The 18,609-nt window shown below is 37.7% G+C and overlaps 1 protein-coding gene across 16 annotated transcripts in view; it reads left to right on the forward strand.

The window, feature by feature from the left end:
* Positions 1 to 18,609, forward strand: part of ICA1 (islet cell autoantigen 1) — a 152,213-nt gene that overhangs the window by 60,020 nt on the left and 73,584 nt on the right. The gene's annotated exons all lie outside the window — the stretch shown is intronic.

The raw sequence follows: 18,609 nt of genomic DNA on the forward strand, positions 1-18,609 counted from the left end.
CAAGGTTGGTGTAAGGGAGGAGAAAGTATGCTGATAAGCTTTCTCAGTATTTACTCAGTAGTGCAAAAAAAGTATCTTGTATTTTTTTCCTTTAATTTCAATGTACTCAGTCTAAACTAGAAAAGAAATAATGTCCCTAAGACTAAAAAACATGATTATCTCAATTTTCTGCATTTGAGCTCCAGAATATGAAAATAGAAATTAAATAGAAATCATGGTCAGTGTTGTAAAATACAGTTTTATGTACATGTGTTTTCTCAGATGTTGCTTGGCTATTTCTTGGAAATTACTGAGAGGATTTTAATTATTTTTTCTCTTTAATGATCTGAAAAATATTTCAGCTCTGTTATTTTTTACAGAGGTAAGGCTTGCTTTAAAAATAAACCCTCTGTGTGGGTATGTCTAAGTTAATGCCCATGGATAGGAAAAGGTAGTATAGAGACTCAATAAATTATTTTTGAAAGTAGGCTAGCACACTGGAAAGCTATTTAGGTGTGATAAAATACTAATTACTATGAATACAGAAATAGCAAAAACAAAACAAAACCCTTTATCCCATTTTAGAGATAAAGTAATGGCTTAGGCATAGACATTTAGGTACATTTAAACTCAAATTTAGGAAGTGTGTGAAATTATTATCTTGAATTCGAGAGGGATCAGAACAATAACCTCCATATTGGACTATGTCTGGGATACAGGAATATCTTGTTTCTCCCTAATATTCATGCTCACTTGAATGGATATTTGGATGCTATTTCAGTTACTATGGCTGAGTAAATTACTCCAAAACTTAGTAGAATGAAACAGCCATTTATCATGTTCACAGGTTCTGTGGGTCAGGAATTCAGACAGGGCACAGAAATGACCCCTTGTGACTTCCAAGGCAAAGGACAATACAGCTTCAAACTGGCTCTTTTTCTCGGGATGCTTGCCCTTGGAACCTAGCCAGCAGCCAGCATCAACCACTAGACATGTGGGCAGTTGGGGCTTCCTGACAGCGTGGTAGCAACCCCACATCAAGAGCAAGTTGGAAGCTGCATTGCCTTCTGTCTTGGAGTCACATAGCATCATTTCCTCATTCTGTTCATTAAGGCAGTTAGTTACAAAGTCTCTCCCATTTAGGACTGAAAATATTGCTGTCGCCATTTGTGCAAAATACACTCGGCCGCATATACCTATGAGCTCCTTTAAACATTTTTCAAAGGTATCTTCCTGACATCCATTGGCACACACATTATGTGCCACTGAATCGGTGATTGCAAAAGCTCTAGAAAACGAAAGAACCTCAGGTACAGACAGGGTCAATTCTCTGAGAACATCTAAAGGATAGTTACCTCTCCTGCCTATCCCAAACCTTCATAACCCGCCTCAACTTAATCCTTCACCCTCACCTTGAGCCCATGACCATGCCCCCTACTTCAAAGAGTACTCCCTGCTTTCTTTCCATGCCCTTCTCATCAAAACTGTTTAAAAAAAAAAAAAAATCTCCACTTACCTAGTCTTATAATTCAGCCTAGATACTCTCCTGGAATGTTTGTGCCTTCCCAAAATCCAAATCCTGTCAAATGTTTTTCAGACTTTAAAGAACTTCCTCTCTACAGTTTTACAATGTTAACCACTCCTTCCTGCTTCAAACTCTGTGACCTTGACTCTGATATTCTATACCCTAGTCTTCCTCAGAACTTTGCTGTCTTTCATTGCCACCTGTTCCTTTGCAGGCCATGTGAATGTTGGACTTTCCCAGGGTCACATCCTTAGCTAAATAGTCTTCTTAACTTTCATGCTTTTCCTGAGTGATCTGTTCATGCTCCTGATTTAACTACAGTTGATTCCAAAATATTTATCTCTAGTATAGTCCTCTCCCTCAAACCCACCCAAATATGCCCAACTTTCATGTAGAGAGGGACCAGCACTTTAAACACAGGACATCAAAGAATGATTTCATCTCCCTGTGCCCCTGTATCACTACCCTTTACCACCACGCCCATAATAATTCACTTCTTTATTCTCACGGAGGCTTAAAGTCTAAGAAATATCTGGGTACCGTACTTTCTTGTATCTTCTGTATCTAACAGATCACCAGATTTGTAGATTTTGATCTTCTAAATATTTCCCAGATCTGTGTCTTCTGTAAGCCTACTGTCTCAGCTCTCCTTCAGATCTTGTGACTGATACCGGTCTGGACTACCAGTCTCCACTATGCCTCCCTGCTTCAAGTCTGCCTTCCACACAACCAGTGTGATCTAAATGAAACCAAAATCTAACCACATCACCTCTCTGTTCAGTGGCTGCTGAGGCCACAGGACTGAATTCAAGCTCCTCAGCATCCCACAAAGCCCTCTGTGGTTTTGTTCTTGTCCAAATCGAGGGCCTTGCCTTACACCACTTCCAGCCCCATATTTTATGCTGCAAAAGCATCAAGCTGCTTGGCTTAGTTTCCTCCAATGAGCTGTTTCTTACACTCATATTGTCTCCTCTGCCAAGAGATGGCCTGAGGTCAACACCACTTCAGCAGGTAGTTAGTTGATACTGCCACATCCTTGAAACAGTAGAAGTATGCAAGAGAAGGGGTGTGGAGTAGCACAGTGTGTAGTGCAGGATGGATGGATGTTTGTGACAATGGGTGACATTTACTCAAACCACATTTTCTGCCCTAGGCCATTAGCTTGTATTCTACTTCCATATTTTGGCTTGTGGTACACCACAATCAGTATTGTTTGTCACATGCACAACTTACAGAAACTTTAATTTTCAAAAAGAAGATTCATAGAAATGTTATTCCGGAATATATGAAGTACTCTTCTGATAAAGCTATATCTTACAGCAGACATTTTTGGTGAATTGCCTAACTACCCCTACTTACTCTAAGATAGTAGTTCTCCAGGTGTGCTCCCCAACCAATTGCGTTAGCATGACCTAGGAACTTGTTAGAAATGCAGATTCTTGAAACCTACCTTACACCTATTGAATCAGAAATCTGGGCAGTGGGGTTCAGCAACCTGTATTTTAATAAGATCCTCCAGGTGATTCTGATCTGTGTACAAGTTGGAGAACACATTGGAGGCTGTCTTAGATGGTCTTGAAAATTCCATCCTCTGTAACTAGTTTTAGAATATATATAGGTAACCCAATTCTGGCTTGTGAAAGGTGAGAGGAAGTTGATTAGGTTGCTGCAAGCCTTATGGGAAAAGTGTCCTTGCTCCTAAGAAGGATACTCAGAAAAAGATCACTTCTGTATTTATCTGTATATTATCATGTCTGGATGTGACCCTTGGAAGTGCCTCAGCCTTCTTGGGACCACGAAGTGTACCAGTTAATGTTAGGGGCAACATGCTGAGAATGACCAGGAAACTGGAAAGAACTTCGTAGACCCATTGAAATTAGCCAACTTTTGGGGCGCCTAGGTGGCGCAGTCGGTTGAGCGTCCGACTTCAGCCAGGTCACGATCTCGCGGTCCGTGAGTTCGAGCCCCGCGTCGGGCTCTGGGCTGATGGCTCAGAGCCTGGAGCCTGTTTCTGATTCTGTGTCTCCCTCTCTCTCTGCCCCTCCCCCGTTCATGCTCTGTCTCTCTCTGTCCCAAAAATAAATAAACGTTGAAAAAAAAAAAAAAAGAAATTAGCCAACTTTCTTAATTATTTAGTTCTTTTTGAATCAGTGTCTGATCTTGTTTAAAACAATAATAAAAAACATTGATGCATGTACTTAATTGTTACATATGTCTGGTATGTTTGCTAAAGGCATCTTTGTCATAGACATCATCTTTGCTACAAGCATTTTTGTAACAAATAGTTTCTTTTTTTTTATTAAAAAATTTGGGGGGGGGCACCTGGGTGGCTCAGTTGGTTAAGCGTCTGACTTCAGCTCAAGTCATGACCTCCTGGTTCATGGCTTTGAGCCCAGTGTCGGGCTCTGTGCTGACAGCTCAGAGCCTGGAGCCTGCTTCGGATTCTGTGTCTCCCTCTCTCTCTGCCCCTCCCAGGCTCGTGCTGTCTCTGTCTCTGTCTCCCTCTCAAAGATAAATAAACATTAAAAAAAAAATAAACAATAAAAAAATTTTTTTATTGTTTATTTTTTTTTTGAGAGAGAGAGAGAGAGAGACCAAGCACAAGTAGGGGAGGGACAGAGAGAGAGGGCTCGAACCCACGATCTGCGAGGTCCTGTCCTGAGCTGAAGTCAGATGCTCAACTGACTGAGCTCAACTGACTGAGCCACCCAGGCACCCCCACAAGTATTTTCACTACATAACTAACTGGTCACAAGGCAGTTTTGTCATAAAAGATAAATCATGAAAAATAACAGAGGGACATAATGAAAATGTATATAGAAAGGGTTCCTAGGTATTTTTGCTATAAGCATCTTTGTTATAGGTATCTTTGCCACAAGCAATAATCTTTATATACATTAGTAAAAAGGTCATAATGAAACATGAAAATTAAAAAGATTTCATCATGAAACACCACATTTGAACACATTCATAATATTTGCTGTAGATGTATGGCAACCTGCACAAATGTCTGATTTTATCTTGTGGATTGTCCCTGAGCACTTGTCTTCAAAGTCATTCATAGTATTCATAGTATTATACTTCCTTCTTTTTTGTGCTTGTTGATTTGCCTCCTCATTTAGCATCTCACTTTTTCTTTTTTTTGCTAAAATTTCTTCCTTTGTTTGCAGAAGTATCAGTTTCCAAATACTAGGATGTGTATATGTAATTGAGCTTTGTATTGCATTGTGAAAGCCTTTTACTCTGCTGTTCTTGGCATCTTGTCAAATATCCAGTGATAGATATTCCAGAGTTTATGGGAAATGTGGGTTCAAAACTCTGCTCTACTGTACAGACCATTGTGAGGACTAAGATTTATATAATATAAAAATGGGAATACTGCATCAATGGAGAAATAAAATCAAACTGTCGAATGGTTATTTTTTTATCTTTCATGACAAATTGCTTATGACCAATTAGCTATGCAGTGAACAAGATTGCAGCAAAAAATGTGGCAAAGATGTCTACAGCAAAGATGCTTACAGCAAATGTATTTAGAATCCCTTCTATGTTCATGCATTTATTCATACCTAAAACTCTCCAGGTAACAGTAGGTGATGATTATAATTACTGCATTGTGAGGTTCTTGGAAATCCATGAAACCCAGGTGTCCCATACATTTCTAGAATACAATGGTTATGCTTCACTTTAACAATCAAATAATTATGTTCAAAGCCCATTTCCTACTTTTTCTAGAGATAGAGGACATTCTCAGGAGTCCCTGCTCAGTCATTCTTAAGAATCTTTCAAGAATGCTGTGTTCCTCAATTCTACTGTGACTGTTACTTGTGTCTTCAGTCAGCTCTCAGCCTCCAGTCTGCCAGACCACTTTCTGCAAGCCATCCCTTTGTCATCCTGTAATGGAAGAGAATTATAATACAGATGTGTGACTCGTAATGTATCAGTGTTTCATCACCCAAGTACTTTTACAGTCTACTTCTGGAGGATGACTCCTTCATACCCAGAGGGTCTCTCACCTCGGATTGCCAGTGGCCCATCTTGCTCCACGGTGAGGTTCACAGAGAAGATTAAAGTGTTATTGTCTAAAGGAAGACAGCCTTGAAGAGGCAATTCACCTGCTAGGAAGATTAGCATGTATTTTATAATGCAGGGCTGTTTGGCTCTGCCTTTTCCCTCACTTGTGCCTCCTTTCCACAATGTTCTTGGCTTTGCTTCTGTATAGTCTAAGACCTATTAAAGTGCTTTTCCTGAAAACAAAGAAGCAGTTTCTCCTCAAAGATGAAATCAGACATCACTTTCAATGTTGTTTCCCTTTCTTTTTTTGCTATCAAGGCTTTCAAAAACATGGAATTGAGTTTTTGCTGATATGGCACTTTACACAAGGATGGGATGCTATCTGAGGAGTGGTAGTCAGTGGGGATAGGAATGAGGAGGAACTTGGAAATAAGGCAGATGTTGGAGCTACCATGCCAGGCCTTTCGGGGAGAACAATGCAACTAGACCTCAAAGGCTCTAGAACTGGAGGGCACCTCGGGATTTGAAAACTGGCTGATCTCCTCTTTCTGTCATCAGACAGAACTCATGGATTCCTAGCCACTCTCTGAGTCTGGGTCTTATTTAGTTCTCCACTGCTAATTATTTCTTTCCATATTCCCCAGTTCAAATTTCCAGGATAAAGAATTTGATTGGGCTAGTTCATCAATGTCTTTTATGTTTGAGCAGAGCTCTTTATACCAGATGACCTCACAGGTCATTGACCCAGATGGAATGACTCCCTTGGGTCAGGTGACAACCCCAGGTCTAATCAGTTGTGTTGATGGAATGGAGGTGGGGGTGAGGGACAGGGTCACAGGGTAAACCACAAAGCCACTCCTCAGGGAATAAGCTAGGGTTTCTCCTTCAGCAGAGGCTGTGGGTGGGGCAGATCACCTCTGAAGAAGCCTGTGGGCCTGGCAAGGACAGTAATTGCAGGGTAACCAAATAGCACAATGCCGTCTTTCCTACAGGGAATACAAGGGAAAGCTGACTTTTAATTAATGATAAACATCCACACTTTGACCTCAGCATGTTTTCCTTTCAGGGCCTCAGTTTCTTCATCTGTAAAAAGATCAGACAGTCCATCTTAGTGATTTCTAAGGACTGTACTTCCATTCAGGGCAGATCCAAGTTTTATAAGCCTAGGCTTACATGTTTGGATCTCTCTCTAGGAAAAAAAAAAAAATACGAAATCAGGTACAAGGTCTTAGAAGGGGCCCTGAAACTCAAGCTTTCTTGGTTTCATATAAATCCACCTCTGCTTCTATTCTTTTTTTTTTTTTCAACGTTTATTTATTTTTGGAACAGAGAGAGACAGAGCATGAACGGGGGAGGGGCAGAGAGAGAGGGAGACACAGAATCAGAAACAGGCTCCAGTCTCCAAGCCATCAGCCCAGAGCCTGACGCGGGGCTCGAACTCACAGACCGCGAGATCGTGACCTGGCTGAAGTCGGACGCTGAACCGACTGCGCCACCCAGGCGCCCCTGCTTCTATTCTTAAATTCTGTGGTTCCTTTTGGTCATTGTTTTGAATTCTGCCTACCTTTTGTGCTCATAGCCCGAGGCCTATGAACCCTAAACAGGCTGGTTTTTAGCTTAATTCCCAAAAAACAGTGTGTTCCCCAACAGTCCCTTAAATAGACTATAGGCAATTTGGTAGTTTAAGAAGGAAAAAAAAACTGATCCACAAACGTTTTATAAATTTGAAGTGTAGTGTTATTGAAATTAATTAGCATGATTTTTACAGAAATCTCTTTACTTTCTAACTATTCATTCTTCAAGGTGCATCCATGCCTCAAAGATAGAGGTAGTTTATGTCAGCTAATGTGCCTTCAGGCTCTTGATTTGTTGCTATGTATATTTGTTGAATTTGCATCTATTGTTATCACTGTATTGCACCATAATTGCCTGTTCACATATATGGATTAGTAGCTCCAAAGAGATTCATGGTAATATAAAATTTGATATGAAAATATTGATGTATTAATTCAGAATAACTTTACGAATATAACAGGGAACAGTACTCTATTGCGAAAGGTCAGTGAGGGAAGGGGGAGGATTGTAAATGTATTTGTTGAGTTTGCATTTCAAACAAGCAACCAAAAAGGAAAAGTTCTAAAAGGAAGTGTGGCATTATTGAAAAGCTGGGTTTAATTGACTCATTAGTACATTGTCTAAGATGAAACTTTATCAAGTAGGGGCAAGAACAGTTAGTTTTCTTTCATAACATTTTCCACAGAATGTTTAATAACGTATCTGTTAAACTAAGGGGCTTCTCCCCCAGCATGAGACAAAGTGATGCTTTCTTTCTAGTATAATGTTAATTGATTTTATTAACTAAAAGCCAAAAGGGAAAGAAATGAGAGAGGCAGCATTGTGAGCCTCACTCCACATATCAGTTCCTTAAAGACTACAGCTTCTTGTTTCTGGGCTGGTAAGGTAGGGACCAGCTGTGCTCAAGAAGCCTGGACAGTGGTGCAGATGCCTTTATTATTTGAGTTTACTCTTTGCCAGCACCTGGTGGAGACCACAATTGATAATCCATTGTTCAGCACAACTTAAAACCATATTGAAATACTTTAGTAGACTATAAAGGAATGTTTTCCAGAGCCTAGTATAGCAAAAGACTGGATTGGAATTTACTTGCCACCACCCCCCAGGTGGACACAGCTTTCCAGCTTTTCAGTGCAAATGCCAGTTAGTCAGCTGGTGAACTGACAGCTTATCTAAAGTTACAAATCTCCATAAGGTTGGTTCATGCTCAGTCTGAATAGGAAGACTCCATTTTTTCCCCTCTTCCTCTTCCTCCTTTTCCTCCTCCTCTTCCTCTTCCTTCTTTTTTACTGTGGTTGGAAAATGGTAGACATAATTTTTTAAAGAATCTGAAACATAGTTTGTATCATTCTTCTTTCATCTTTATCATCTCTGTTTTATTCACCCCACAGGTACATTTTTTTAATGCCCATGATATAGGTTCATAGTAAAATTAACCCAAAAGTACAGAGAATTCCCACATACCTCCTCCCTCTACCACACACATAGTCTTTCCCACGATCAATATACCATATCAGTGTGGTACATAATTAATGAGTCAGCATGAATGCGTTGTCAAGCAAAGTCTGTAGTAAATTAGGATTCACTCTTTGTGTTATTGATTATATAGGTTTTAACAAAAGTATAATATCATAGATACACCATTAGAGTATAATGTAGAGCACTTACACTAAGCTAAAAAATCAAATCAAGTTAAAGAACTAATACACAATAGAAAAATAAAACATAAAATAAAATGTAATTCTCCTATTGAGTATAAGCCAAAATATGACAGAGTTGAGACCCAAACATGTCAGTCTTTTAATGTCAGTCTTAAGCCCATAAATGTTGATGGGCTTAACTCACTTATTAAAAAGAGAAATTTTCAGCTGAACTCACTAAGCAAGATTCAACCAAATAGGCTGTATCCAAAATAAAATTAAGAAAGGCTAAAAAAAAAAAAAAAAAAGGAATAAGCAAAGATATAACAAGCAAATGGAAATAACAAAAATCAGATGTAGCAATATTGATATCAGAGATACAGGATTTTAAAAGCATTGCATTAAACATAAAAAAATACCTTTTAGTGCTAAAAGCCACAATTTACAATGAAGGGATAATATTTATGAATATCTATGTACTAAATTATAACACAGCAACTTTTATAAAGCAAAAAGTACAAGAGATGCAAGGGAGACACCAGAAGAAACACCTCCTAATAGAAGAATTTAATGTAACACTCTCAGTATAAGACAAATAGACCAAAAAAAAAAAAAAAAAAAAAGATATTGAAGATCTAGACAATCTAGATAGCATAATCAATAAGGGTATATATCATCTTTATAGCCAGATAATAAGAAATATACCTTCTTCTTAAGTGCATCTGAAAGATTGACTAAAAAAAGATCCTACATAAATTGAAATTAGAGAATTTCTAAAAATTATAATGAAAAATGCCACACACCAGAATCTGGGGTATGTATAAAGCAATGATCAAAGGAATATTGAAAGCCTTAAACACTTAATAAAAATTAAAGATGACAATAAATGAATTAAAGTCTCAACTTAAAAATCTAGAAAAAGAATAAGAAATAAACCAGAATAAAGCAAAAGGAAAGAAATGATAAAAATAACATATAAATTGAGGCATAAAACAGAAGAAATAGTAAATCTAATGAATAAATTATTTAAATACACCATTAGCTAACTCAAGGGGAAAAGGGAGAAAGTACACAAACAAGAAATAACAAAGGGGGAAGGGTGTCTGGGTGGCTCAGTTCGTTAAGTATCTGACTTCAGCTCAGTTGTGATCTTATAGTTTGTGGGTTTGAATGCTGCATTGGGCTCTGTGCTGACAGCTCAGAGCCTGAAGCCTACTTGGGATTCTGAGTCTCCCTCTATCTCTCTGCTCCTACTCCGCTTATGCCCTCTCTCTCTCCCTCAAAAATAAATAAATTCAAAAAAAAAAAAATAACAAAGGGAAATAACTATTGAATCAGAAGAATTTGGAAATATCATAAGAACCTAAATGTAGTTCTTTGCAAATTTGAAAACCTAAATGAAATAGATAATTTCATAGGGAAATAGTTTATCAAAATTCATCCCATTTGGAAAGCTTATACAGAACAATTCTTTAGAAGAAATAGAGAAAGTTATCAAGGAACTACCTCATAAGAAAAGCACCAGACCCATAATGTTTTGCAGGGAAATCCTGCCACACCGTCCAAGACCAAATAAGTCCCAGTGCTACAGAAGTTATTCACCAGAATTATGAATGGGGGGAATTCCTGAATTTTTTTTATTAGGCAACTATATATCCATACCTAAACCTGATGAAAACAGTACAAAAAGTTATAGACCAGTATCACTTATGAATATTAATGCAGATTTTCTAAGTAGAATATTAGAGAATAGATCGTGATCCTACATGAAGAAAATAATACACTATGACCAGATAGGATTTATTCCAGGAATGCAAGAAATGGTTTTAGGTGAGGAAATCCAGGAATTTAATATACCATTTTAATCTGAGGAAGAAAATAATATGATTATCTTCATAGATTCCAAAAACCTTTTACATATTGAACATTCATTTCTTTTTTTTCAGCATTCATTTCTGATAATTATTTTTTTTTAATTTTTTTTTTCAACGTTTATTTATTTTTGGGACAGAGAGAGACAGAGCATGAACGGGGGAGGAGCAGAGAGAGAGGGAGACACAGAATCAGAAACAGGCTCCAGGCTCTGAGCCATCAGCCCAGAGCCTGATGCGGGGCTCGAACTCATGGACCACGAGATCGTGACCTAGCTGAAGTCAGACGCTTAACCGACTGCGCCACCCAGGCGCCCCTCTGATAGTTATTTAAAGAAAAGGAATTGATTAATATTTTCTGAATAGATATGTGATCAAATATAAATATGCCTTAGTCTTAAAGCCAGCTTAGTGGGGAAACACTAGTAATATTTCTTCTATTAAGATTGGAAGCAAAGCAAGATTTCCCACTATCTCACTACCATTTAGCATTGTACTAGAGGTATTAGCCAATGCAAGTAGACAAGGGAAACCAATGAGAGGCATAAAAGCGGAGAAGTGAAACTATCTTTATATGCGGAGAATATCATCATGGACTTAGAAAGTTCTGAAGACTCAATGGCAAAATCAAAATAATGAATAAAGTAGCAGAAGGCTACAGAAGAATGTACAAAGAAAAAAACCCTTTTAAAAAGAAGGTAAAATACCTAAGAATAAATTTAACATGAAATATGTAAAATTTTTATAAGGAGAACTGTAAAACATCCCTGAAAGACATAAAAGTAGACTTGACCAAACAGAGGCTACCCTTTACTTTTGGATAAGAATACTTACATAATAAAGATGTCAGTTAACCACAAGTTAATTTATAATTTAAAACAACCCAATGGAAATACTAAACTGATAGTAAATTTCATATGGGAAAAGTAAACATATAAGAATAGCTAGGAAAATACTAAAAAAGAAATGCTGCAAAGGGGAACTAGCCTACCAGACATGTTTACTAAAGTTTCTTTTTAAAAAGTATGGTGCTGGCACATGAATGGGCAGACAGACCAGTGGAATAGAATAGAAAATAAGAATAAAATAAACCCAAGTACATATGGGACTTTAGCATTATGATAAAGATAGTATCTCAAATCACTGGTGCGAAAATGAACTTCTTAACAAATGATACTGAGACAACTGAGTAGCCATTTGGCAAAGATAAAATTAGTTCCATATCTCACACCATGCACAAGAATAAACTTCAAATAAATTAGGGATCTAAGTGTAAAAATGAAACTATGCAAGTTTCTCTTTAACTTGGGTATACACAAAGAATTTCAAATTATGTCTCAAAATCCAGATGCAATCAAAGAAATGATTGATAAATTTGATTAAATAAAAATGAAAACTTCTATACAGAAAAACAGCATAAACAAAGTCCAGTGATAACTGAAAAACAGAAAATGTTTGTAACATATGTTGCAGATAAAGGGATAATGTCCCTCATATATGAAGACCTTTATTTTATTTTACTTTTTTAAACCTTTTTAATGTTTTATTTTTGAGAGAGAGGATGAAAGACAGAGTGTGAGTGGGTGAGGGAGAGAGGAGACACAGAATCTGAAGCAGGCTCCAGGCTCTGAGCTCTCAGCACAGAACCCAATGCAGGGGTTGAACTCACAAACCATGAGATCATGACCTGAGCAGAAGTCGGATGCTTAACCGACTGAGCCACCCAGGTGCCCATGAAGAACTTTTTCAAATTAACAGAATAAGGTAAGAAAAAAAAAAAAAAATCCTAGAACTATGGGAAAAGACATGAACAGATCATTTACAAAAAGGTGTAAAAATGGCCTTTAACGTACAAAAAAGTATTTAACCTCACTCATGATGAAAGAATTGTAAATTAAAACCACTTTAAGATACACTTTTCACCTATTTCACTAGCAGATTTTAAAAGTGTAACATCCACTCCCTAGACAAGGCTGTGAGGAAACCAGAACTCTCACAGATAGCTGGTAGGGATGCAAGTGGTACTGCTCCAGTGGAGGGGAAGTTAGTCATGTCTAACAAAATTACCCACGTGTTTACCTTTTGACCTAGCAATCCCACTTCTGGAATTACCTTGAAGATATCTTTCCATATATATAAAAATACATACACATAAGATGATCTAGTGGAGCACTGCATGGTTTATAATTGCAAAATATTGGAAACATTCCCATTCAGAGGAAGTTGTTGGCTAAATTACCCCGTAGTACCCAATGGAGTAGTATGTGGCTGTGAAAGAGAATGAGGAGAGGTTTCCTGGGTATATATACAATTAACAAGAAAGGCCAAGTGCAAAGAGTATGTTACCTTCTGTGTAACAAAGAGGGAGAAATGAGAAAATGTACATTTACCCCATCATTTGAGGAAAAAACAGCGCAGGAATTAAAAAAAAAAAAAAAGACTAGTAAGATCAGTTACCTACAGGATATCTCTGGGTGGAAATGGGGTGAAAAGGAGAGGGAATGGGGGAGGAAATGGCACTTCTCACCATAACAGTTCATACAGACCTACCTTACGGAATTATGTTATTTCACATATTTTTTAAATGAATGAATAAATAGCAAAGTAAATTAAATAAGACCCAGATGGTTAGGGATTCTCAAGTTGGATACAAACAAACAAATGAAACAAATTATGTTTCAAATAAGTACTAGAAACCTACTGAGGAAGACAGGGAGTGAGGAGGTTGGGCAGTGAACTCAAGAAGCTTTTGAATGCAGTATTGTGACTGTATGCTCTCAAGCTAAATAAATAAATATATAACTGAACAAACACTGCACTCTTGGTAGTTTATTTTCCTTTTTGTAGAAGCATGAGTGTTAGCAGTTCTGAAACTTTTTTTTGTATATTCTAGGATTTAACAAATATGTTATGGTTATTTTTTTAACAAATTTTTATTTACAAAAAAATTTTTTAATGTGAAATTTATTGTCAAATTGGTTTCCATACAACACCCAGTGCTCATCCCAAAAGGTGCCCTCCTCAATACCCATCACCCACCCCCCCACTCCCTCCCACCCCCCATCAACCCTCAGTTTGTTCTCAGTTTTTAACAGTCTCTTATGCTTTGGCTGTCTCCCACTCTAACCTCTTTTTTTTTTTTTTTTTTCCTTCCCCTCCTCCATGGGTTTCTGTTAAGTTTCTCAGGATCCACATAAGAGTGAAACCATATGGTATCTTGTCTTTCTCTGTATGGCTTATTTCACTTAGCATCACACTCTCCAGTTCCATCCACGTTGCTACAAAAGGCCATATTTCATTTTTTCTCATTGCCACGTAGTATTCCATTGTGTATATAAACCACAATTTCTTTATCCATTCATCAGTTGATGAACATTTAGGCTCTTCCCTTAATTTGGCTATTGTTGAAAGTGCTGCTATAAACATTGGGGCACAAGTGCCCCTATGCATCAGCACTCCTGTATCCCTTGAGTAAATTCCTAGCAGTGCTATTGCTGGGTCATAGGGTAGGTCTATTTTTAATATTTTGAGGAACCTCCACACTGTTTTCCAGAGTGGCTGTACCAGTTTGCATTCCCACCAACAGTGCAAGAGGGTTCCCATTTCTCCACATCCTCTCCAGCATCTATAGTCTCCTGATTTGTTCATTTTGGCCACTCTGACTGGTGTGAGGTGATATCTGAGTGTGGTTTTGATTTGTATTTCCCTGATGAGGAGCGATGTTGAGCATCTTTTCATGTGTCTGCTGGCCATCTGGATGTCTTCTTTAGAGAAGTGTCTATTCATGTTTTCTGCCCATTTCTTCACTGGATTATTTGTTTTTTGGGTGTGGAGTTTGGTGAGCTCTTTATAGGTTTTGGATACTAGCCCTATGTCCGATATGTCATTTGCAAATATCTTTTCCCATTCCGTTGGTTGCCTTTTAGTTTTCTTGATTGTTTCCTTTGCTGTGCAGAAGCTTTTTATCTTCATGAGGTCCCAATAGTTCATTTTTGCTTTTAATTCCCTTGCCTTTGGGGATGTGTCAAGTAAGAAATTGCTTCGGCTGAGGTCAGAGAGGTTTTTTCCTGCTTTCTCCTCTAGGGTTTTGATGGTTTCCTGTCTCACATTCAGGTCCTTTATCCATTTTGAGTTTATTTTTGTGAATGGTGTAAGAAAGTGGTCTAGTTTCATCCTTCTGCATGTTGCTGTCCTGTTCTCCCAGCACCATTTGTTAAAGACACTGTCTTTTTTCCATTGGATATTCTTTCCTGCTTTGTCAGAGATGAGTTGGCCATACTTTTGTGGGTCTAGTTCTGGGGTTTCTATTCTATTCCATTGGTCTATGTGTCTGTTTTTGTGCCAAACCATGCTGTCTTGATGATGACAGCTTTGTAGTAGAGGCTAAAGTCTGGGATTGTTATGCCTCCTGCTTTGGTCTTCTTCAAAATTACTTTGGCTATTTGGGGCCTTTTGTGGTTCCATACAAATTTTAGGATTGCTTGTTCTAGCTTCAAGGAGAATGCTGATGCAACTTTGATTGGAATTGCATTGAATGTGTAGATAGCTTTGGGTAGTATTGACATTTTAACAATATTTATTCTTCCAATCCATGAGCACAGAATGTTTTTCCATTTCTTTATATCTTCTTCAATTTCCTTCATAAGCTTTCTATAGTTTTCAGCCTACAGATCTTTTACATCTTTGGTTAGGTTTATTCCCAGGTATTTTATGCTTCTTGGTGCAATTGTGAATGGGATCAGTTTCTTTATTTGTCTTTCTGTTGCTTCATTATTAGTGTATAAGAATGCAACTGATTTCTGTACATTGATTTTGTATTCTGCGACTTTGCTGAATTCATGTATCAGTTCTAGCAGACTTTTGGTGGAGTCTGTCGGATTTTCCATGTATAATATCATGTCATCTGCAAACAGTGAAAGCTTGACTTCATCTTTGCCAATTTTGATGACTTTGATTTCCTTTTGTTGTCTGATTGCTGATGCTAGAATTTCCAACACTATGTTAAACAACAGTGGTGAGAGTGGACATCCCTGTCATGTTCCTGATCTCAGGGAGAAAGCTCTGTTTTTCCCCATTGAGGATGATATTAGCTGTGGGCTTTACATAAATGACTTTTATAATGTTTAAGTATGTTCCTTCTATCCCGACTTTCTCAAGGGTTTTTATTAAGAAAGGATGCTGAATTTTGTCAAATGCTTTTTCTGCATCAATTGACAGGATCATATGGTTCTTATCTTTTCTTTTATTAATTTGATGTATCACATTGATTGATTTGCAAATGTTGAACCAGCCCTGTAGCCCAGGAATGAATCCCACTTGATCATGGTGAATAATACTTTTTATATGTAGTTGAATTCGATTTGCTAGTATCTTATTGAGAATTTTTGCATCCATATTCATCAGGAATATTGGCCTGTAGTTCTCTTTTTTTTACTGGATCTCTGTCTGGTTTAGGAATCAAAGTAATGCTGGTTTCATAGAATGAGTCTGGAAGTTTTCCTTCCCTATTTTTTGGAATAACTTGAGAAGGATAGGTATTATTTCTGCTTTAAATGTTTGGTAGAATTCCCCTGGGAAGCCATCTGGTCCTGGACTCTTATTTGTTGGGAGATTTTTGATAACTGATTCAATTTCTTCACTGGTTATGGGTCTGTTCAAGCTTTCTGTTTCCTCCTGTTTGAGTTTTGGAAGTGTGTGGGTGTTTAGGAATTTGTCCATTTCTTCCAGGTTGTCCAGTTTGTTGGCATATAATTTTTCATAGTATTCCCTGATAATTGCTTGTATTTCTGAGGAATTGGTTGTAATAATTGCATTTTCATTCATGATTTTATCTATTTGGGTCATCTCCCTTTTCTTTTTGAGAAGCCTGGCTAGAGGTTTGTCAATTTTGTTTATTTTTTCAAAAAACCAACTCTTGGTTTCATTGATCTGCTCTATAGTGTTTTTAGATTCTATATTGTTTATTTCTACTCTGATCTTTATTATTTCTCTTCTTCTGCTGGGTTTGGGGTGTCTTTGCTGTTCTGCTTCTAGTTTCTTTAGGTGTTCTGTTAGATTTTGTATTTGGGATTTTTCTTGTTTCTTGAGATAGGCCTGAATTGCAATATATTTTCCTCTCAGGACTGCCTTTGCTGCATCCCAAAGCGTTTGGATTCTTGTATTTTCATTTTCATTTGTTTCCATATATTTCTTAATTTCTTGTCTAATTGCCTGGTTGACCTACTCATTCTTTAGTAGGGTGTTCTTTAACCTCCATGCTTTTGGAGGTTTTTCAGACTTTTTCCTGTGGTTGATTTCAAGCTTCATAGCATTGTGGTCTGAAAGTATGCATGGTATGATCTCAATTCTTTTATACTCATGAAGGGCTGTTTTGTGACCCAGTATGTGATCTATCTTGGAGAAGGTTCCATGTGCACTTGAAAAGAAAGTATATTCTGTTGCTTTGGGATGCAGAGTTCTAAATATATCTGTCAAGTCCATCTGATCCAATGTATCATTCATGGCCCTTGTTTCTTTATTGATCCTGTGTCTAGATGATCTATCCAATGTTGTAAGTGGAGTATTAAAGTCCCCTGCAATGACCACATTCTTATCAATAAGGTTGCTTATGTTTGTGAGTAATTGTTTTATATATTTGAGAACTCCTGTATTCGGCGCATAAACATTTATAATTGTTAGCTCTTCCTTATGGATAGACCCTGTAATTATTATAGAATGCCCTTCTTCATCTCTTGTTACAGCCTTTAATTTAAAGTCTAGTTTGTCTGATATAAGTATGGCTACTCCAGCTTTCTTTTGACTTCCAGTAGCATGAAAGATAGTTCTCCATCCCCTCACTTTCAATCTGAAGGTGTCCTCAGGTCTAAAATGAGTCTCTTGTAGACAGCAAATAGATGGGTCTTGTTTTTTTTTATCCATTCTGATACCCTATGTCTTTTGGTTGGAGCATTTAATCCATTTACATTCAGTGTTATTATAGAAAGATATGGGTTTAGAGTCATTGTGATGTCTGTAGGTTTCATGCTTGTAGTGATGTCTCTGGTACTTTGTCTCACAGGATCCCCCTTAGGATCTCTTGTAGGGCTGGTTTAGTGGTGACGAATTCCTTCAGGTTTTGTTTGTTTGGGAAGACCTTTATCTCTCCTTCTATTCTAAATGACAGACTTGCTGAATAGAGGATTCTCGGCTGCATATTTTTTCTGTTCATCACATTGAAGATTTCCTGCCATTCCTTTCTGGCCTGCCAAGTTTCAGTAGATAGATCCTTTATCTTAGAGCATGTTTATCCCTGGCTGCTTTCAGAATTTTCTCTTTATCCTTGTATTTTGCCAGTTGCACTATGATATATCGTGCAGAAGATCAATTCAAGTTATGTCTGAAGGGAGTTCTCTGTGCCTCTTGGATTTCAATGCCTTTTTCCTTCCCCAGTTCAGGGAAGTTCTCAGCTATGATTTCTTCAAGTACACCTTCAGCACCTTTCCCTCTCTCTTCCTCCTCTGGAATCCCAATTGTGCGTATGTTATTATGTTTAATTGTGTCACTTAGTTCTCTAATTCTCCCCTCATACTCCTGGATTTTTTTATCTCTCTTTTTCTCAGCTTCCTCTTTTTCCATAATTTTATCTTCTAATTCACCTATTCTCTCCTCTGCCTCTTCAATCTGAGCTGTGGTCACCTCCATCTTATTTTGCAGTTCATTTACAGCATTTTTTAGCCCTTCCTGACTGTTTCTTAGTCCCTTGATCTCTGTAGTAATAGATTCTCTGCTGTCCTCTATACTTTTTTCAAGCCCAGCAATTAATTTTATGACTATTATTTTAAATTCATTTTCTGTTACATTGCTTAAATCGTTTTTGATCAGTTCATTAGCTGTCGCTACTTCCTGGAGTTTCTTTTGAGGGAAATTCTTCCGTTTTTTCATCTTGGATAGTCCCTGGAGTGGCACAGAACTGCAGGGCTCTTCCCCTGTGCTGTCTGGAGTAACTTGTGTTGATGGGCGGGGCCAC

Source organism: Herpailurus yagouaroundi, unplaced genomic scaffold (assembly GCF_014898765.1).
Source record: "Herpailurus yagouaroundi ecotype Mexico unplaced genomic scaffold, PumYag 100, whole genome shotgun sequence".
NCBI lineage: Eukaryota > Metazoa > Chordata > Mammalia > Carnivora > Felidae > Herpailurus > Herpailurus yagouaroundi.